We start from the raw sequence: 12,032 nt of genomic DNA on the forward strand, positions 1-12,032 counted from the left end.
CGCTTGGGCTGCGTCGCCCTGACCAGGGGCATTACCTCCTGCAGCGTCCATTTTTCTTCAAAAATCTCCGCGCCCCCTTTCCACTTCCGGGGTCAGTACGCTCTCTGAATTGTGGGGGTTCTGGGGCGGCCACACCTCTTCGTGGGCGGTGCTCTTCTCCCTCGCGCGGGCTGCAGCGCGCGCTTTTGAAGATGGCAATATGGCGGCGGTTCAATTTTTGCGGTCGGACCTCTGAGGCACACGGTCACCTGTCTGAACAGGTCTAGTCCTTATCCTGTTCGTGACGCCAGAAGTTGTGAAGCCCCGCTAGTATGTGTCGGTGCAGTACCTTCAGGGACTCCACGTGGATGGAACAGTCTGGTCACAGGTAGGGAACCTTCTTTTAGGATTGTCGTGACGCCACTCTCAGTATTGCGGTCAGCGGGGACTGCCACTGCAGATTAAGGGATGCCTGGGGCTGATGGTGGGTGCAGTCAGTATATTAGCCCCCTGAGAGTGAGGCAAGCCCCAGGCCCCGGTGTATGTGTGTGGGACCACAGGTCGCAGAATGACTCAAACACAGTCCAAGAAGTCTTTCAACGTGTTTACTCACTGTTTGGAGGTCACGGTGAGATGCCCGGGCGACACTGTGATAACCAGGTGGAACCAGGAATTCCAGGAGGCCGTTCTGAGGGTAGCTGTCCACTCGCCTTCCTTGCACTCTTTCTGTTTTAGGAGGATCCTTTGCTTGAAGCGTGGTAGGACCCCTCCAGGGAAGCTGTTACCACCCTGCTCCCCTCTCTCTGGCTCGTCTGCCGGCAGCGTGGCCTTGGTGGGATGGCTTCTGGCCCTGTCCCCTTATGGGCCTGGTGATTGCTGCTTGGCTCAAGCTCTGTGTAGTCGTGGTGAGGGCATGAAGTACCCCCCCCCACCTGTAGGTTAAGCAGCTCTGGATGATCTGCTGCCTGTACTGGGGACCTAGTTCCCCTTGTGTGCTCGGATACCGGGATCTCCGTACTCAGCCACCCTTCTCTCTGGATGATTTTCAGGCCGACCCACGGTACTCCTTTCTCCCCCGCTTTCAGCTACTGCACTCCTCAGGACCTGTCTCACACTCTAGAGCTCCTCTGCCCTGCTTCCTCACACTTCAACTTCTTCCTCCAGACTCTCCTCTTCCTCTCTCTCTCTGCCCTGCTTCCTAGCAACCAGCCCCTGAACACACCCCCAGCTGGGAATTGAAAGTTAACTCCTTCTGGCTACCCAAGGGTCCCCTCTGGTAATGTGGGAGGCCTGGTCACTATATGTTTGTGTGTGCACCTCATCCTGGCCTTTGGAGATTACCTGGAAGCATTGCTCCCGCATGGGTGCAATACTCTGTGGTGCCTGACCAGGTCAGGGGCGCCACACCTACACTAATTGTGAACCGTTTAACTGCTTAAGAATGCAGCCAATTTTTGTTTTAGTTATGTTTTTTCTTCCTCTTCTTCCACGGGCCATAACTTTTATGTTTTTATTGGCATTACAATATGGGGGCTCTTTTTTTTTTTTTTGTTGTAGGATGAGTTTTAGTTTCATTCACCTTTCATTTATCCAGATGATGTACTGACAAATGGGGGGAAAAAAATCCCTGTGAAGATAGATTCTGGGAAAAAAAACGCAATTTCAGCCTTGTTTTTTGTTTTGTTTTTACGGCCTTTATTGACTGGTAAAAATGCAATAAGGGTTATACCAAACATTTATCGTTTTCCTTTATTTTAGTATCTAAAAAATAAATCACAACTTCGGGAAAGACAAACCTGATTTGTGCTGTCAGGAATTGAGACTTTTTTGAAACTTTTTATTCTTCTGTCGATGGAGCTATATGAGGGCTTATTTGTGTGCTGAGTTGTGGTTTTTATTTTTACCAGTTTGGGGTACCTACAAGGTTTCTTTGCTTTCTTAATTAAATTTTTGGGGGGCAATGTGCGGCCACCAAAAAATGGACAATGCCGATATTCTAACTTTATTCTTTAAGGATTTTCCTTTATGGGTAAATACCTTTTATATTTTGAGATATCTGAATCTTTTTACGGACTTGTTGCTACGAAATATGCTTATTTTAAAACTTTCATTGTATTTGTAGAAACAGAGTAATTCATATTTTTCTGTTTTGTATATATATATATATAATATATATATATATATATATATATATATATATATATATGTATATGTAGATATACAGTGCCTTGCGAAAGTATTCGGCCCCTTTGAATTTTTCAAACCTTTCCCACATTTCAGACTTCAAACATAAAGATACAAATTTTAATGTTATGGTGAAGAATCAACAAGTGGGACACAATTGTGAAGTTGTAGGCTGTAAGTAGTCAAAATTATATAACCTAGGGGCCCTTTTGGCTCTCGTGATTTTTTTTTTATCTTAGAAAGCACTTCTATTCTTTAGCAAATATCAATTCTGGATTAGGTTCAGTTGCACCCCATTGCTCTGTTATTCTTTCTATTAATTTTCAAATGAATTGATGCACCCCTTTAACAAGGGAAATGGTAACACCTACAGTAGTTGTGATGTAGTACACACAAATATAAGACAATTTGCATGATATCATTCTGAGAAAAATGCTTCTTTCTCTACTTATGAGCTACGTCTCTCCCATCATCTGCCTCCAGAATTTGTCATGCCCTCCGTTTTGGTCAAGGCAAGATGGACCACCTGCTCCTATTTTATTCTATTTCAAGGAGGAGTGAAGAGCACTTCGTGAAGAAAGAAGAATGCAGATTCTGCTGCAATATCAAGTAACTTACGTCATTACTGTGCTGGATTCCCAGCAATAGAGGTGAGCACTGCTGTATATTATCCTCCATGCTGCTGCTTCTTTGTGTTATGGAGGTAAAGCCTGAATTCCTCTTTCTTTGTACACAATAGGAATAGGAACGCAGGTTCATGTCTCCCAATGGACTAAGAGAAAAGTAAATAACAAAAATAGGAAAAAAGTAAAACCTAAAAATGTGAATGATCCTCATTTTCTCCATTAAAAATGAAGAAATAAAATAAGAAAACACATATACTTTATATATATTCCATATGTTGTATCATTGCATCTGTAAAAGTTTGATCTGTTAAGGCATAAAATTAACGGAATTGATGTTATATATATATATATATATATATATATATATATATATATAAAATATAAACAAAAATGAAATTGCAATCGCAGAAGATGAATGCAACTCCATTAAAAAATTCAATAAGAAGTGTCAAAACATTGTGTACACCAAAGTAATGTCAACAAAAATGTTAGTTTATTGCTCATTAAGCCCGCTTTACACGCTTCAATATATCTCACAATCCGTCATTGGGGTCAAGTTGTAAGTGATGCACATCCGGCATCGTTTGTGAGGTATCTGCGTGTGACATCTACGTGCGATCAGGATTGAACGCAAAACTGTTGATCGCAAACACATCGTATCTTTGTCTAGAATTGAGCGTTTTGTTGCACGAACCTAGTCAATTTTAACGTGTGACATCCCTCATACGATTGTGATGTCTGAGGCTATGTGCACAGGTGTGCGCTCTGCACCGCAGCTTAAAAAAGGTCCGCTTCAGAGCGCAGCTGAAAAGCTGCGTTCTGAAGCGCCTCACAATGTCTGTCATTCACTAATCTCTGTCAGTCGGTCACTATCTCTGTCCCTCACTCTCTGTCCATGTCAGTCTATCCCCCTCTCTCATATACTCACCGACCCCCGGCGCGGCGCTGCACGGCATTCACACTGCTCCGGCGGCTTTTACTGTTTTGAAAAAGCCGGCCGCCCATTAAACAATCTCGTATTCCCTGCTATCCCCGCCCACCGGCGCCTATGATTGGTTACAGTGAGACACGCCCCCACGCTGAGTGACAGGTGTTACACTGCACCCAATCACAGCAGCCGGTGGGCGTGTCTATACTGTGTAGTGAAATAAATAATTAAATAATTAAAAAAAACGGCGTGCGGTCCCCCCCAATTTTAAAACCAGCCAGATAAAGCCATACGGCTGAAGGCTGATATGCTCAGGATGGGGAGCTCCACGTTATGGGGAGCCCCCCAGCCTAACAATATCAGCCAGCAGCCGCCCAGAATTGCCGAATACATTAGATGCGACAGTTCTGGGACTGTACCCGGCTCTTCCCGATTTGCCCTGGTGCGTTGGCAAATTGGGGTAATAAGGAGTTATTGGCAGCCCATAGCTGCCAATAAGTCCTAGATTAATCATGTCAGGCATCTATGAGATAAGAAATAACGTTTGGAACTCCATTCTATGTCTGAACTGGGTGCAAAAACCTAAAAAACATCACTATGGGGAGATAAGGTATGCACACCAGTGACTATGTAAGGGGAATACATGGAATAGCAGAAACTGCTGTGTGAATACTGACATGAAAAATTCAATAGCTATATGTACGAATGAAATGTGGAAAAATGGAACCTGCATTACTGCCATGAATATATGAATAAAGAGAAATTTAGCTACTGAATTGATCAATGCAATAGAGCCCCAACACTACGCCAAAGTATTTCTCTACGTTGGGGTCCCTAGCTTGTGTGTGTCCTCTCATGCAGTTAAAAAACTTACCGTGTATGGGAAGCTGAGACCCAGGCTATATATACGATGTGGATTGGCAATAGGTGTGTATGGGGAGGGTTCCCAAACGAAAATCAACTAACAAATAAGAAATAACGTTTGGAACTCCATTCTATGTCTGAACTGGGTGCAAAAACCTAAAAAACATCACTATGGGGAGATAAGGTATGCACACCAGTGACTATGTAAGGGGAATACATGGAATAGCAGAAACTGCTGTGTGAATACTGACATGAAAAATTCAATAGCTATATGTACGAATGAAATGTGGAAAAATGGAACCTGCATTACTGCCATGAATATATGAATAAACGTAGAGAAATACTTTGGCGTAGTGTTGGGGCTCTATTGCATTGATCAATTCAGTAGCTAAATTTCTCTTTATTCATATATTCATGGCAGTAATGCAGGTTCCATTTTTCCACATTTCATTCGTACATATAGCTATTGAATTTTTCATGTCAGTATTCACACAGCAGTTTCTGCTATTCCATGTATTCCCCTTACATAGTCACTGGTGTGCATACCTTATCTCCCCATAGGCATCTATGAGACACCTTCCATGATTAATCTGTAAATTACAGTAAATAAACACACACACCCGAAAAAATCCTTTATTAGAAATAAAAAACACAAACATATACCCTGGTTAACCACTTTAATCAGCCCAAAAAAGCCCTCCATGTCCGGCGTAATCCAGGATGCTCCAGCGTCGCTTCCAGCGCAGCTGCATGGAGGTGACCGGAGCTGCAGAATACACCGCCGCTCCTGTCACCTCCACGCAGCTAATGAAGGCAATAGCGCGATCAGCTGAGCTGTCACTGAGGTTACCCGCTGTGACTGGATCCAGCGGTGGCCGCGGGTAACCTCAGTGACAGCTCAGCCGATCACGCGGCTGTCTTCATTAGCTGCGTGGAGGTGACAGGAGCGGATGTGTCTTCTGCTGCTCCGGTCACCTCCATGCAGCTGCGCTGGAAGCGACGCTGGAGCATCCTGGATTACGCCGGACATGGAGGGCTTTTTTGGGCTGATTAAAGTGGTTAACCAGGGTATATGTTTGTGTTTTTTATTTCTAATAAAGGATTTTTTCGGGTGTGTGTTTATTTACTGTAATTTACAGATTAATCATGGAAGGTGTCTCATAGACGCCTGACATGATTAATCTAGGACTTATTGCAGCTATGGGCTGCCAATAACTCCTTATTACCCCGATTTGCCAACGCACCAGGGCAATCGGGAAGAGCCGGGTACAGTCCCAGAACTGTCGTATCTAATGTATGCGGCAATTCTGGGCGGCTGTTGGCTGATATTGTTAGGCTGGGGGGCTCCCCATGATGTGGAGCTCCCCATCCTGAGAATACCAGCCTTCAGCCGTATGGCTTTATCTGGCTGGTTTTAAAATTGGGGGGGACCGCACGCTGTTTTTTTTAATTATTTAATTATTTATTTCACTACACAGTATAGACACGCCCACCGGCTGCTGTGATTGGGTGCAGTGTGACACCTGTCACTCAGCGTGGGGGCGTGTCTCACTGTAACCAATCATAGGCGCCGGTGGGCGGGGAAAGCAGGGAATGCGAGATTGTTTAATGGGCGGCCGGCTTTTTCAAAACAGTAAAAGCCGCCGGAGCAGTGTGAATGCCGTGCGGCGCCGGGGATCGGTGAGTATATGAGAGAGGGCTGCTAAACTCAGGAGTTTAGCGGTCACCGGTGAGTCTTCACTGGTGACCGCTAATCAGGACGCGACACAGACAGAGCCGCAGCATGACAATGAAGTCGGGTGAGGTTCACCCGAGTTCATTCTGACAGTGCGGCTCTTTCTGTGTCTGCTGTCATCTGCCATTCAACTCTGCTACATGGCTGTCTGTGTCTGCTGTTAGCGGCCATGTAGCAGAGCTGAATGGCAGATGACATAGTAAAAACGCATCCCTACACATTACACACGCTTGGCAAGTCAATAAATAAAAAAAAAAAAAAAAAAAAAAAAGGTGCCCAATGCATACGTCACAGAACACATGATCTAAAGGATCGCACATAAAATTGATCCATTTAACATAGACTACTAACGCACGTGTGACAGCAAATGAACGACCTACGTGTGATCTCATAAGATCCCGTATGCAACCTGGGCGTGTCACATCGCAAATGCGATTGTACAACTAATTGCAACGTGTAAAGCAGGCTTTAGACAAGTTGTCAAATAGATTGATCAACGTAAAAATGAAAACTTTGCAGTTTTGGGAAATAATGACGTCACAAATCAAATTTTTTATTTAATAATTTCTGATTTTTCTCACCACCGAAAGAATAAAAACACTATGCAAGTTTAGTATTGATGCAATTATACTAACCTGGAAAATCATAATCCCAGGTCAATTTTGCAACATAATAAATACCCTAAAAAGAAAATGCGAAATTGCGTTTTTCTTTAAGGGTTTTTGGCAATTTTACCATACATGATATTTTTTCCATGTTATTCAATATATTGTATTGTAAAATTAATTGTTTCATTCAAAGCTACATTGACCGTAAAGTAAAAAAAAAGTATGTATCTTGCAAGAATGAAAGTGCAAAAACAGAAAATCTCCCAGTCGTTAAGGGGTAGTTACATTATACGCAGTTATATTGATAGTTCTGAATACTATATTAAAAGTTAAAATCACTTTTCATGGCATACTGAATTTCATTACAGCCCACTGGACTAATAAGGCTATGTGTCCACGGTAGAATGTACCTTTGGACTTTTCTGCCTGAAAATCCGCGACTTTCGCGGCAAATCCGCACCCGCCGATTTGCCGCGGATTTACCGCGGATTTGCCGCGGATTTTGATGCGGATTTTTTTTTTTTTTTTCCCATTCTTTACCCAAATCCGCACCAAAATCCGCAACAAACAATTGACATGCTGCAGATTTTTCCGCATCAAAATCCGCGGCAAATCCGCAGCGGAAAAATCCGCAGCATGGATACAGCATTTCCAAAATGCCATTGAAATGGCTTGGAAGTGCCGCTGCTGCAGATTTTCGGCAAATCCGCGGTAAATCTGCGGCAAATCCGCGGCAAAATCCGCGGTAAATCCGCAGCGTGTGCACATAGCCTAATTGTCATGTGTTCTCGGTTTATAATGTGAGGTTTTAGCAGCGCTGCTTAGATTAATTTTATGGAGGAGAATATGCTCTTTCTAAAGCAATTAATTGAAAAAAATGAAGCGATGAATTCTGGACATAGTATTTGAAGTTTACCCTAAAGCTGATTTATAAATGTATTTAATATATTTTGTCATCCCCATATTTCATGCTCATTTTCTCAGAGTATGATAATTATGCTAATCTGTAATTATAGAAATTCTTCAATATGCTAATACTAAAAGTTTCCTCATCTAACTACCGTACTTCAGGTCACTATATCTACTATAGTCCCTAATATTTACACAGAATTGCATATTTCATAACCTCACTTTCCTTCTTGCCTATTTTGCCTATATTTCACATCCTACCACCAGGTTAATTAAATCAATTCACAGTAAAGGAAGAAGATGCAAACTATCAGAATTATTAAACTCTGTAGAATGTATATGCCGTGGACCGGAGAGTTCCTCAGCATACAGTGAAATCACGAACGAGAAAACGGACTCCAAAACCAATTCTCTCACCAAATATACTTTACTTAACTCCTTCACGTAGGCATGTAGCGGTAATCACCGCCAGCTGCTGCTGTGAGCCGGCGGTGATACCAGCACATGAACCGCAAACATTGGGCTATCAGGCGCGGGTGGATCCGCAATCCACCCACGCCTGCTTGCCACTTAGGGCGCACTGTAAAATACTGATATCGGGATTTAAATGGCCGCAGTTGGTAACGTGCAGTTCCCCACCTCCATCGGCAGCTTTTTGACGTGATTATGGGGAGCTGATGTTGCTATGGTGCTGCGCCTGTTAACCCCTTAGATTGCACTGTCACATTTTGACAGTACAATTTAAATGGCCACAGCGGGGAAAGCGTCTTTCCTCCCCACCATTAGAGGCCCCGAGACACGATCACGGGGAGCTGATGGTTGCCCTGGTAGCTTGGGGTCATGTGATGACCCCTCATGCTACCATAACGTACTTCCTGTAAGAGCTGAAAGAGCGGTAGCTCTAACAGGAGAGCAGTGTTTCTGCTGATCAGAGCTATGCAGCTCTGATCACCAGAAATGCACAGGCGATCAGACTGTGCGGTGATAAAGTCCCCTAAAATACATAAAAAATGTAAAAATAAAGTTTTTAAAAATATGAAAAAAAAAAGTTCAATTCAAGTTCAATTCGCCCCATTGAAAATAAAACCGTTGAAAAAATAAACACATATTTGATATCGTCGCCTTCAGAAATATCTGATCTATTAAAATATAAAATCAATTAATCTGATTGGTACACGGCGTGGTGAGAAATATAATTCCAAATGCCAAAATTGTATTTTTTGGTCACTGCAATTTTGTTTTAAAATGCCATAATAGGATATCAAAAAGTAGCATCTGCACAAAAATGGTATAATTAAACATGTCAGTTTAAGACACAAAAAAAGCCATCATTGAATCGTAGGGGTACTTTGCACATTACAACATCGCAGGTGCGATGTCGGTGGGGTCAAATCGAAAGTGACGCACATCCGGCGTCGCTGTTGACATTGCAGTATGTGAATCCTTGTACATACGATTTACGAGCGCAAAAGCGTCGTTATCGTATGATCGGTGTAGGGTCCGACATTTCCATAATTTCGCAGCAGACAGTACGATGTTGTTCCTCGTTCCAGCAGACAGCACACATCGCTGTGTATGAAGCCGTAGGAGCGAGGAACATCACCTTACCTGCGTCCCGGCTGCAATGCGGAAGGAAGGAGGTGGGCGGGATGTTTACGTCCCGTTCATCTCCGCCCCTCCACTCCTATTGACCGCCTGCCGTGTGATGTCGCTGTGACACTGCACGACCCGCCCCCATAGAAAGGAGGCGGTTCGCCAGCCAGAGCGACGTCAAGGGCAGGTAAGTGCATGTGAAGCTGCCGTAGCGATAATGTTCGCTACGGCAACAATCACAAGATATCGCTGCTGCGACGGGGGCGGGGACTATCGCGCTCGGCATCGCAGCATCGGCTTGCGATGTTGTAGTGTGCAAAGTACCCCTTAGAACCTGAAAAATTACAACACTACGGGACGCGGAAAATGGTGCAAGAAGCAAAATTCTTTTTTTGGACAAACTTCAGAATTTTTTTAACCCCTTAGATAAAAGTATACATGTTTGATATCGACGAACTTTCTCCAATCTGAGGCATCACACCAACACATCAGTTTTACTATATAGTGAACACTGTGAATATAATACCCCAAAAACAATTGTGCAATTGCACTTTTTTTTTTGCAATTTCCCAGCACTTGGAATTTTTTACCTGTTTTCCAGTACACTATATGGTAAACCTTATGGTTTCATTCAAAAGTACAACTCATGTCGCAAAAATAAGACGGAAAAAAAGTTACGGCTCTCGGAAGAAGGGGAGCAAAAAACGAAAACGGAAAATCGTGTACTTTACAAAATAAATGCTAAATTTATCTACAATATTATGTATTGTGGTCACGCCATGAATGGTCACAGGGTCCAAAATAATTGAGAATTTGTTGAGTATTGATTGACACCAAAAGGCACTCCAACTACAGATCACTATTGAAAATCTTCTCCAATCATTTTGAAGGCTCTGTTGGCTGCAAGTCCCTGAAGTCTTCAATACCTATAAGAGAAATGTATTTTCCTTTGTCATTCCTGATGACCCCATGGCACACGTGGGGTAAATGCATAGAGTGTTTTTTTTTTTGTTGGGTGTCCATATGCTGCATGATCACTGAATCTCTGGAGGTGATGCAATAAAATCCTGTGGTGCATAATCATTGAGTTTCTGATGGTAATACAATAAAATCTGACAGTACTGTATTGTACACGCTCAATTTATTTATTTGTGAGGGTTCCAAGGGGGAGAGCCAAAACGGTATGGAGGCACCAATAATGTAATTGGGGTGTCTAATCTCCATTGATGGGTAGGAACAGGTTGGGTTTATCAATTTTACCCACACCCCACCCCCACCCACTCTCTTTAGATATTACGGTTGTGGAATATTGTTTTGGCTGAATGATGTTAGTATGCTGTAAGTATAATGCCTGTGTATAGACAGTGTACTCTCTGCTCAGGTCCCATCCTGCCCCGCTGCCACCCATGTGTGCTCCTGTCTCCTTCCTTCCCCTCCTGGGCCCCGTACATGCCACACAGGGTTCCCGGGAGGACATTTAAGACACATGCGTGCAGGCTGGCCTTCCTCTTAAAGGGCTGGCGTGCCATTTCTAGGAAATGCCTCTCAGCCTATGCCTGCCCATACCTACCCGTGTATTCCTGTCTGTATCCGCCTGTCCAGCCTGCCTCAGTCATCCTGCCTATACCTGAGTCCGTCTCCTGTCCTGGGGGTTCAGCTGCCACAGGCCCTCACGGTGGGCACTTAAGTCAAGCCCCTCTCTTTAAGGGGAAGCATGGAGTCCCCCTGTGGTGCAGTGGGTTCACTAATCCAGCTAGCAGCCCCGACATCGACCATGAGCATTACAAGCATGCTACCGTGGGATCTATGTCATATGCACAGGCCCTGGGAGCAGGAGGCAGCAAGGGAACACGTGTACGGCCTTGGAGAGTGAAGGAGGCACGCAGCCCAGCCCCTGCTGATGAGGAGAGGCAGGACAGTGCAGGGACGCTGGCATTACACTTGCGTTGTTCACTTGTCTCAGCTGTTTGAGACAGTTTTGCTTTCATAGCTTTTGCATTAACTTGCCCAATAGATGGTGGTTTTAAAAAACAGTCCTTAGCATTATGACCCTTACTAATCACCTCATACTGATCAGAGATTTAATAGGTGAATCTATAGCAAAAAATGTCTGTCCTGAAGGAGCTCCACTCTCAGTTGTGAAAAGTGGCTCACAGTCAAACTGTTGTAGTTGTCCATAGCAGCCAATCAGAGCTCAGCTTTCACTTAACCTCACCAGCTTCAATACTCACAGCTGCACTCTGGTTGCTATAGGCAGCCAGAATGATCTTACTATGATTCAGTTCTCATAAATGAGATCCCAGTTACTTCTGCAGTGACTATAGGCAGCCGGAATGATTTTACTATTAGCCAATTCTCATAAATGAGACCACAGTTACTTTTGCACTGGTTGTTAACAGCCGTTGCTATAGTTACAGACTTTAGAGCAAATTTTCAGGTTGCCGAACCTTAGTGACAACATGGTTGCTTCCTTTTTAAGGGCAACTTTTTGGGCTCTGTCGCTTTAATTCTTTAAGACGCTTTGGGCAAAAACTGTGGTTTTGCATTGAACACACAGACACCCATTTTCTACTTTATTTCTATACAGCCTAAATTTGGCGGGGCCT

General features: G+C 43.7%; 1 long non-coding RNA gene across 1 annotated transcript in view; it reads right to left on the bottom strand.

Moving 5' to 3' along the window:
* The window catches only part of LOC142295670 (uncharacterized), a 66,729-nt gene that overhangs the window by 19,592 nt on the left and 35,105 nt on the right, over nucleotides 1-12,032 (bottom strand). Inside the window, exon 2 of the long non-coding RNA XR_012751515.1 lies at nucleotides 2,782-2,935. This is a non-coding gene — a long non-coding RNA (uncharacterized LOC142295670). The remainder of the gene's footprint in view (nucleotides 1-2,781; nucleotides 2,936-12,032) is intronic.

This window comes from Anomaloglossus baeobatrachus, chromosome 3 (assembly GCF_048569485.1).
Source record: "Anomaloglossus baeobatrachus isolate aAnoBae1 chromosome 3, aAnoBae1.hap1, whole genome shotgun sequence".
Taxonomy (NCBI): Eukaryota; Metazoa; Chordata; class Amphibia; order Anura; family Aromobatidae; genus Anomaloglossus; species Anomaloglossus baeobatrachus.